Below are 9,701 nucleotides of genomic sequence, written 5' to 3'. Positions count from 1 at the left end.
ATCTCAGGAGGGATTTTGTCCCACTCCACTTTGCAGATCTTCTCCAAGTCATTAAGGTTTCGAGGCTGACGTTTGGCAACACGAACCTTCAGCTCCCTCCACAGATTTTCTATGGGATTAAGGTCTGGACACTGGCTAGGCCACTCCAGGACCTTAATGTGCTTCTTCTTAAACCACTCCTTTGTTGCCTTGGCTGTGTGTTTTGGGTCATTGTCATGCTGGAATACCCATCCACGACCCATTTTCAATGTCCTGGCTGAGGGAAGGAGGTTCTCATCCAAGATTTGATGGTACATGGCCCCGTCCATCGTCCCTTTGATGCGGTGAAGTTGTCCTGTCCCCTTAGCAGAAAAACACCCCCAAAGCATAATGTTTCCACCTCCATGTTTGACGGTGGGGATGGTGTTCTTGCGGTCATAGGCTGCATTCCTCCTCCTCCAAACACAGCGAGTTGAGTTGATGCCAAAGAGCTCCATTTTGGTCTCATCTGACCACAACACTTTCACCCGGTTGTCCTCTGAATCATTCAAATGTTCATTGGCAAACTTCAGACGGGCATGTATATGTGCTTTCTTGAGCAGGGGGACCTTGTGGGCGCTGCAGGATTTCAGTCCTTCGCGGCGTAGTGTGTTACCAATTGTTTTCTTGGTGACTATGGTTCCAGCTGCCTTGAGATCATTGACAAGATCCTCCCGTGTAGTTCTGGGCTGATTCCTCACCGTTCTCGTGATCATTGCAACTCCACGAGGTGAGATCTTGCATGGAGCCCCAGGCTGAGGGTGATTGACAGTTCTTTTGTGTTTCTTCCATTTGCGAATAATCGCACCATCTGTTGTCACCTTCTCACCAAGCTGCTTGGCGATAGTCTTGTAGCCAATTCCAGCCTTGTGTAGGTCTAGAATCTTGTCCCTGACATCCTTGGAGAGGTTTTTGGTCTTGGCCATGGTGGAGAGTTTGGAATCTGATTGATTGATTGCTTCTGTGGACAGGTGTCTTTTATACAGGTAACAAACTGAGATTAGGAGCACTCCCTTTAAGAGTGTGCTCCTAATCTCAGCTCGTTACCTGTATAAAAGACACCTGGGAGCCAGAAATCTTTCTGATTGAGAGGGGGTCAAATACTTATTTCCCTCATTAAAATGCAAATCAATTTATAACATTTTTGACATGCGTTTTTCTGGATTTTTTGTTGTTATTCTGTCTCTCACTGTTCAAATAAACCTACCATTAAAATTATAGACTGATCATTTCTTTGTCAGTGGGCAAACGTACAAAATCAGCAGGGGATCAAATACTTTTTTCCCTCACTGTAGGTAGGTAGCTAGCTAACTTATTTGCAGAAAACTAGCCTAGTATTCATGGTCCATTGTAAATATGACTGCTACTAGGATTGTATTCTGGCCAAGACAAGACCAAATGCATAATTAAGACAACAAGTACTAGTTCAATAAAATATGGAACAGTAAATTAAAATGTTCAATATACGCTACCGTTCAAAAGTTTGGGGTCACTTAGAAATGTCATTGTTTTTAAAATAACATCAAATTGATCAGAAATACAGAGTAGACATTAATGTTGTAAATGACTATTGTAGCTGGAAACGGCAGATTTTCTGTGGAATATCTACATAGGCGTAAAGGCCCATTATCAGCAACCATCACTCCTGTGTTCTAATGGTACGTTGTGTTAGCCTCTTGAGGATACCCTAGGATAGGGGGCGCCACAGCGCATTTTGAAAAAAAATCGTTCCCATTTTCAACGGCCTACTAATCAAACTCAGAAGCTAGGGCATGCATATACTTATTATATATGGATAGAAAACACTCTAAAGTTTCTAAAACTGTTTGAATGGTGTCTGTGAGTATAACAGAACTCAAATGGCAGTCAAAACCCCGAGACCGATTGAAACAGGAAGTGGAATTCTGAATTGTGGACTCGACTTCTCATCTTTCCTTATTAATCACACCGTTAACAATGGTTCAGTGAGCACTTCCTATTGCTTCCACTAGATGTCGCCAGTCTTTTTCACAGTGGTTTGAGCCTTATACAGTCGAAACTCAGTGAATGAGACGAGTTGGAAATTGGTCACAGGGGATGGGCCATCACCATTATGACGCCGGCGGCCATGTCTACCCCCACCTTTGGAAACGGTTTTAAAGGCCATGAAATCATCCCCCTCGAATCTTATTGGCTCTCTTGGTGTTACAGGCCCTGAAGATTAATGTTTTACAACGTTTGACATGTTTGAACGAACCTACAGGCGGGAGAATCTCATTTTATCCAGAACTTCAGCCCTGCGCTTGGAGAGAGCCATAGGACGCGCTACCAACAGCAGGCTAATGGAACGTGAAGTATGGACTTTTTGACCGAAAATACATCTGTTGTGGACCTGGGATGCTTTCTGATGAAGACAACTAAAGGTAGGCGATTATTGACAATATTATACAAGATGAGATGTGACATGCGATTGTTTCCAAGATGGCGCCGAGCTCTGTATATTAGCTCATTTTCTGAGTATCGCATCTCCTTTTATCGCAAAGTGTGATTACCCAGTAAAGTTAATTTAAAATCTGGTATGACAGGTGTTCTCAAGAGATATTCATCTATAAATGTTAGATTGACAATATAAATTTAAAAAATCGTTATCGGATAGTAATTTAGAGAAATGTAGCATTGTTTACCGGGACGCATTTGAGGGGAAATTATTTAGTCAACGTTACGCGCCGATGTAAAATGCTGTTTTTATATTTAAATATGACCTTTATTGAACAAAAGAATGCATGCATTGTATAACATGATGTCCTAGGGGTGCCATCTGATGAAGTTTGTAAAAGGTTAGTGCTGCATTTAGCTGTTTTTTGATTATATGTGATGCAAGTGGTTGGTCGGAAAATGGCTATGAAGCTGCTTTTTACGATGGACTCATCTAACATAATCTAATGATTTGCTTTTCCTGTAAAACCTTTTTGAAATCGGACGACGTGGGTCGATTCAGGAGATGTGTATCTATAAAAAAAAAAATATATATATATATTACATTTTTTTTTTTTAAATTATGATTTTTTTTTAATGCTAATTGGCGATATGATTTTTCGCTGGATTTTGATCCCGCTGACGGGATGAGACGCTGAAGAAAGTTTATCATTTTAAAAAGATAATTGATCATTAGAAAACCCTTTTGCAATTATGTTAGCAAAGCTGAAAACTGTTGTTCTGATTAAAGAAGCAATAAAACTGGCCTTCTTTAGACTAGTTCTGATTAAAGAAGCAATAAAACTGGCCTTCTTTAGACTAGTTCGGTATCTGGAGCATCAGCATTTGTGGGTTCGATTACAGGCTACAAATGGCCAGAATCAAAGACCTTTCTTCTGAAACTCGTCAGTCTATATTTGTTCTGAGAAACGAAGGCTATTCCATGCCAGAAATTGACAATAAACTGAAGATCTCGTACAATGCTCCCTTCACAGAACAGCGCAAACTGGCTCTAACAAGAATAGAAAGAGGAGTGGGAGGCCCCGGTGCACAACTGAGGAAGAGGACAAGTTCACTAGAGTGTCTAGTTTGAGAAACAGACGCCTCACAAGTCCTCAACTGGCAGCTTCATTAAATTGAACCCACAAAACACCAGTCTCAACTTCAACAGTGAAGATGCAACTCCGGGAGTCTGGCCTTCTAGGCAGAATTCCTCTGTCCAGTGTCTGTGTTATTTTGCCCATCTTAATCTTTTCTTCTTATTAGCCACTCAGCGCAATATACAAAATAAATAATTCAATACATTGAAAGTTTGTGAGTGTGCGATACGGGGGTTGGAAATAATTTAGACATTACAACAACAAAAAAAGTATATAAACGATGGCAACACTGCCATGTTGCACTGAGCCTTGCTGTTGGGAAACCACATCAGTGTCCGACTCTATCCACATTAGCGTCCGCCCCTATCCACATCTAAAGGGCTGCAGTGGAGCCCCTATCCACATCGACGGGGCTGCAGTGGAGCCCCTATCCACATCGACGGGGCTGCAGTGGAGCCCCTATCCACATCGACGGGGCTGCAGTGGAGCCCCTATCCACATCGAAAGGGCTGCAGTGGAGCCCCTATCCACATCGACGGGGCTGCAGTGGAGCCCCTATCCACATCGACGGGGCTGCAGTGGAGCCCCTATCCACATCGACGGGGCTGCAGTGGAGCCCCTATCCACATCGACGGGGCTGCAGTGGAGCCCCTATCCACATCGAAAGGGCTGCAGTGGAGCCCCTATCCACATCGACGGGGCTGCAGTGGGGCCCCTATCCACATCGAAAGGGCTGCAGTGGAGCCCCTATCCACATCGAAAGGGCTGCAGTGGAGCCCCTATCCACATCGACGGGGCTGCAGTGGGGCCCCTATCCACATCGAAAGGGCTGCAGTGGAGCCCCTATCCACATCGACGGGGCTGCAGTGGAGCCCCTATCCACATCGACGGGGCTGCAGTGGAGCCCCTATCCACATCGACGGGGCTGCAGTGGAGCCCCTATCCACATCGACGGGGCTGCAGTGGAGCCCCTATCCACATCGACGGGGCTGCAGTGGAGCCCCTATCCACATCGACGGGGCTGCAGTGGAGCCCCTATCCACATCGACGGGGCTGCAGTGGGGCAGGTCAAGAGCTTCAAGTTTCTCGGTGTCCTAATCACTAGACTTAAAATGGTCCAAACACACACGCACAGTCATGAAGAAGATGCAACGCGCCTCTTCCCCCTCAGGAGGTTAAAAAAGTTTTGCATGGGCCCTCAAATCCTTAAACAGTTCTACTGCTGTACCATTGATAGCATCTTGACTGGCTGCATCACTGCCTAGTATGGCAATAGCACCGCCCTCGATTGCATGGCGCAACAGTGGGTGGTGCGGACAGCCGAGTACATTACTGGGGCCGAGCTTCCTGCCATCCAGGACATCTATATCAGGTGTGGAAGGAAGGCCTGGAAAATCATTAAAGACTCCAGTCACCCAAGCCATAGACTATTCTCTCTGCTTCCGCACTGCAAGAGGTACCAGTGCATCAAGTCTGACACCAACAGGTTCCTGAACAGCTTCTATCCCCAAGCAATATGACTGATAAATAGATAACAAAATAGCTACATGGACTATCTGAGTTAACCTTGTATCTTTATTGAGCGCTTATTTTTGCACTGTCTCTATGCACACTCACAGGGCCCTACACACTCACACACTGTCACTCCAACACACATACACTCACTCACTCACTCCATCACCTGCTCACTTACACATAATGTGCACATACATTTATACTGACTCTACACACCCCCACACGCACTCACATACAACCTGTTGCTACTCTGTTGATCTTACAGTATAAACTGACCCTGTATATAATATGCTTACTTACTTATTGTGTTCTTATTTCTCATGTGTTTTTTCTAGTATTACATTGTTATTGATTATTGCATTGTTGGGTTTTCAGTTTGCAAGAAAGTAATTTCACTGTACTTGAGCATGTGACATTAAAACTTGAAACGAAACTGTGAAGTTGCAAGGTTACAGAGGCCTTCACAGGTAAGATTCTAAGAGGGTGGTCACTCCAGTAATGATTGATGTATGGCAAGCCTTGTGTGTGAATCTGTGTGTTCTCATCGGGATCTATCCCTCTCATTTACTGCCTTTTAAAAAAACATAGCTGATATGGCTGACTTGCTTAAACAAATGTGGTTTCTACTGACAATTGAGATGTACAGTACAAGCTATGGCATAAGGGGAGGACAAGCGGATATGAGGCAATCCGTAACTTCGATTAAGACATGAATGAGCGAGCTAGGACAGACGTGGTCAATATACCTATTTGTTCAGCACTTTTGAAATGAACAGCAACAGAATTCAGAACATGGGCTGTTCTTACAGTGTACTACTATCAGGAGCACTGTCAAGCTATGCACAAAAAGTTTGCAAACAAGCACACACCGGCCACGAACGATGTGTTTACAATACCGTGTTGGTGAAAATAGACCAAATTATTAAGGCACATGGGCTACTAACAGCTTACTACACAACATACACTTACGTATACTAGTATTACTTTCTTAGCTACAGTATACAATTCTCTCTGGCATCTTACATCATTTATGAAGCAGCATGAGACATTTCTGGACTGACGTTGTTGTGACGTGCTTGAACAGGAAAGTGGCGCACCGGTCCTTCGTGGGCAAATTTTGTCATCAAAGAGAAAGATGCCGGATTTACAATTCCGAGTTGAATGACTGTTCAAAATGTATTATTCCCGACTTCCCAGTTGCAATGCTTGCAGTTAGTCACTGTCACCAATACCTTACAAACCACTCATTGTTGAATTTGCGATCTCCAAATTGTTGTGTAATATTTATGTCCAATGGCCGATGAGCACCGATACGTTTTATCTACAGTGCCTTGTGAAAGTATTCGGCCCCCTTGAACTTTTCGACCTTTTGCCACATTTCAGGCTTCAAACATAAAGATATAAAACTGTAATTTTTTTGTGAAGAATCAACAACAAGTGGGACACAATTATGAAGTGGAACGAAATTTATTGGATATTTCAAACCTTTTTAACAAATAAAAAACGGAAAAATTGGGCGTGCAAAATTATTCAGCCCCCTTAAGTTAATACTTTGTAGCGCCACCTTTTGCTGCGATTACAGCTGTAAGTCGCTTGGGGTATGTCTCTATCAGTTTTGCACATCGAGAGACTGACATTTTTGCCCATTCCTCCTTGCAAAACAGCTCGAGCTCAGTGAGGTTGGATGGAGAGTGTTTGTGAACAGCAGTTTTCAGTTCTTTCCACAGATTCTCGATTGGATTCAGGTATGGACTTTGACATGGCCATTCTAACACCTGGATATGTTTATTTGTGAACCATTCCATTGTAGATTTTGCTTTATGTTTTGGATCATTGTCTTGTTGGAAGACAAATCTCCGTCCCAGTCTCAGGTCTTTTGCAGACTCCATCAGGTTTTCTTCCAGAATGGTCCTGTATTTGGCTCCATCCATCTTCCCATCAATTTTAACCATCTTCCCTGCCCCTGCTGAAGAAAAGCAGGCCCAAACCATGATGCTGCCACCACCATGTTTGACAGTGGGGATGATGTGTTCAGGGTGATGAGCTGTGTTGCTTTTACGCCAAACATAACGTTTTGCATTGTTGTCAAAAGGTTCAATTTTGGTTTCATCTGACCAGAGCACCTTCTTCCACATGTTTGGTGTGTCTCCCAGGTGGCTAGTGGCAAACTTTAAACGACACTTTTTATGGATATCTTTAAGAAATGGCTTTCTTCTTGCCACTCTTCCATAAAGGCCAGATTTGTGCAGTATACGACTGATTGTTGTCCTATGGACAGAGTCTCCCACCTCAGCTGTAGATCTCTGCAATTCATCCAGAGTGATCATGGGCCTCTTGGCTGCATCTCTGATCAGTCTTCTCCTTGTATGAGCTGAAAGTTTAGAGGGACGGCCGGGTCTTCGTAGATTTGCAGTGGTCTGATACTCCTTCCATTTCAATATTATCGCTTGCACAGTGCTCCTTGGGATGTTTAAAGCTTGGGAAATCTTTTTGTATCCAAATCCGGCTTTAAACTTCTCCACAACAGTATCTCGGACCTGCCTGGTGTGTTCCTTGTTCTTCATGATGCTCTCTGCGCTTTAAACGGACCTCTGAGATTATCACAGAGCAGGTGCATTTATACGGAGACTTGATTACACACAGGCGAATTCTATTTATCATCATTAGTCATTTAGGTCAACATTGGATCATTCAGAGATCCTCACTGAACTTCTGGAGAGAGTTTGCTGCACTGAAAGTAAAGGGGCTGAATAATTTTGCACGCCCAATTTTTCAGTTTTTTATTTGTTAAAAAAGTTTGAAATATCCAATAAATGTCGTCCCACTTCATGATTGTGTCCCACTTGTTGTTGATTCTTCACAAAAAACTACAGTTTTATATCTTTATGTTTGAAGCCTGAAATGTGGCAAAAGGTCGAAAAGTTCAAGGGGGCCGAATACTTTCGCAAGGCACTGTATATTTTCTCTTCATTATTTATCTTCATATGACAAGGATTAAAAAGGATTTGCCAGTAGACTTGATTCATGATGATGACTGCAAGCTAAGATTGTGAAAGTAAGACGTTGACATGATCAGTCCAATCAAAGCTACTGTACATATAACGTGATTTGACGTAATTTCTGTGGCCAATGACCGTGAGCCTTCTTGGAAGGGCACATCTAATGTAACTCTATGCAGCACCCAAAGGGCTCACATTATTGATGTCTACCCTTACTGTCACCCACCTTTTGTATCTCCATGAGTGACAGAACACTGAGCCAATCACTGTGCAATGCTGAGCCAATCACGGTGCAATGCTCCTATTTTCTGCTGGCCTGCCCCACCACTACAGAAAGGACTGAGCTAGGCTGAAACACCTGCATTTTGGAGCTACCTGTTTGTATGCGGCTTTATTAACTCAATTATATGTATATTTATTTTTACATTGTTTGCAAACTGATATGTGACACGTATTAATGCCAAAATAACATGCAAAACAGGCAAGCTCGCCCATTTCTTTTGCAAAAAATGCTAAGCCCCACCTGCCCTGAATGACGGGTCGCCACTGGTCATGATTGATGTACTGTAACAGGCCCTCAACAGGCTTACGAATGTCCAATTTGGATATATTTGGTTGTTTTCGCTGCATAACATTTAGAAATTGTTCCTTTTCAGGTTTAGAAAAAGTGACTTAAATTCCAACTCCTGTTCGTATAAGCTGGTAGTATAGTTAGCACACGAAAGTCAGTGGTGGTAGCCAAAGTTGTTTTTTAACTGCAATGCAGTTGATTGGTGATGATGATATGGACACGTCTTGGGGTTGACATCCATACAAGTATTATGTTCTGATTTTTACCACAACATGGTGTAAAATACATATATAAACAATAGCCAAAATGTCAACTAATTTTGCTGGGGGACAATGTATTTCCATTGTTTGGGTCAAGTTCCATTGGCCTGATACCAGATCTATCAGCTCTCCTCCTGAGAGGTATAGTAGAATGGAAGCATGAAGGATAGCAGAGGCTAGAAGACAAGTGTGCCATGATGGTGCTAGGCAGGTAGAGGGGGATGGATGGGCTGAATATGAACTCTACTCTGAAACACAGAGCCCAAGATACACACAATATAAAGACACATTTCAGATTCTTTCTCTTTCATTCTCTCTCCATCATGACAGGTTGAGTGAGTCGGTCATGAAAGAAAGTGAATCAAATGAAGAGTGCAGGGTTTATTATCAGTCAAATGTTTTATTTAGATTAGATGTAACACAAATTCAAAAATGTACATTAATACAAAATACTCAAATGCACAGTAGAGGACTGAATATGTTGTACTGTGATGTGAAAAAAGGGCCTTTATTAAAAACTTTACTGTGATATTCAGATCTGAGCCTGGAGATTTGCAGTAGCCACTGGTGTCCTTGTCTCCCTTGTTAATTGATGTCACTGATTTCCTAGAATGGGGGGCTCCCAAGAGCTTCCCAGGAGCTGTGTGAGTGTGAGAGTGGGGTGGGTGGGCTTGCAGGTGTCAAGTCTGCTAAATCAGTCAGTCTGTGATGAGACAGAGTATAACTCTGAGCACGCTGTCAACTCAAAGGCTGCAACCTCCTACTGCTACACACACACCTTACA

Source organism: Salmo salar, chromosome 02 (assembly GCF_965601325.2).
Source record: "Salmo salar chromosome 02, fSalSal1, whole genome shotgun sequence".
Lineage (NCBI taxonomy): Eukaryota > Metazoa > Chordata > Actinopteri > Salmoniformes > Salmonidae > Salmo > Salmo salar.
This window is presented reverse-complemented; position numbering follows the sequence as displayed.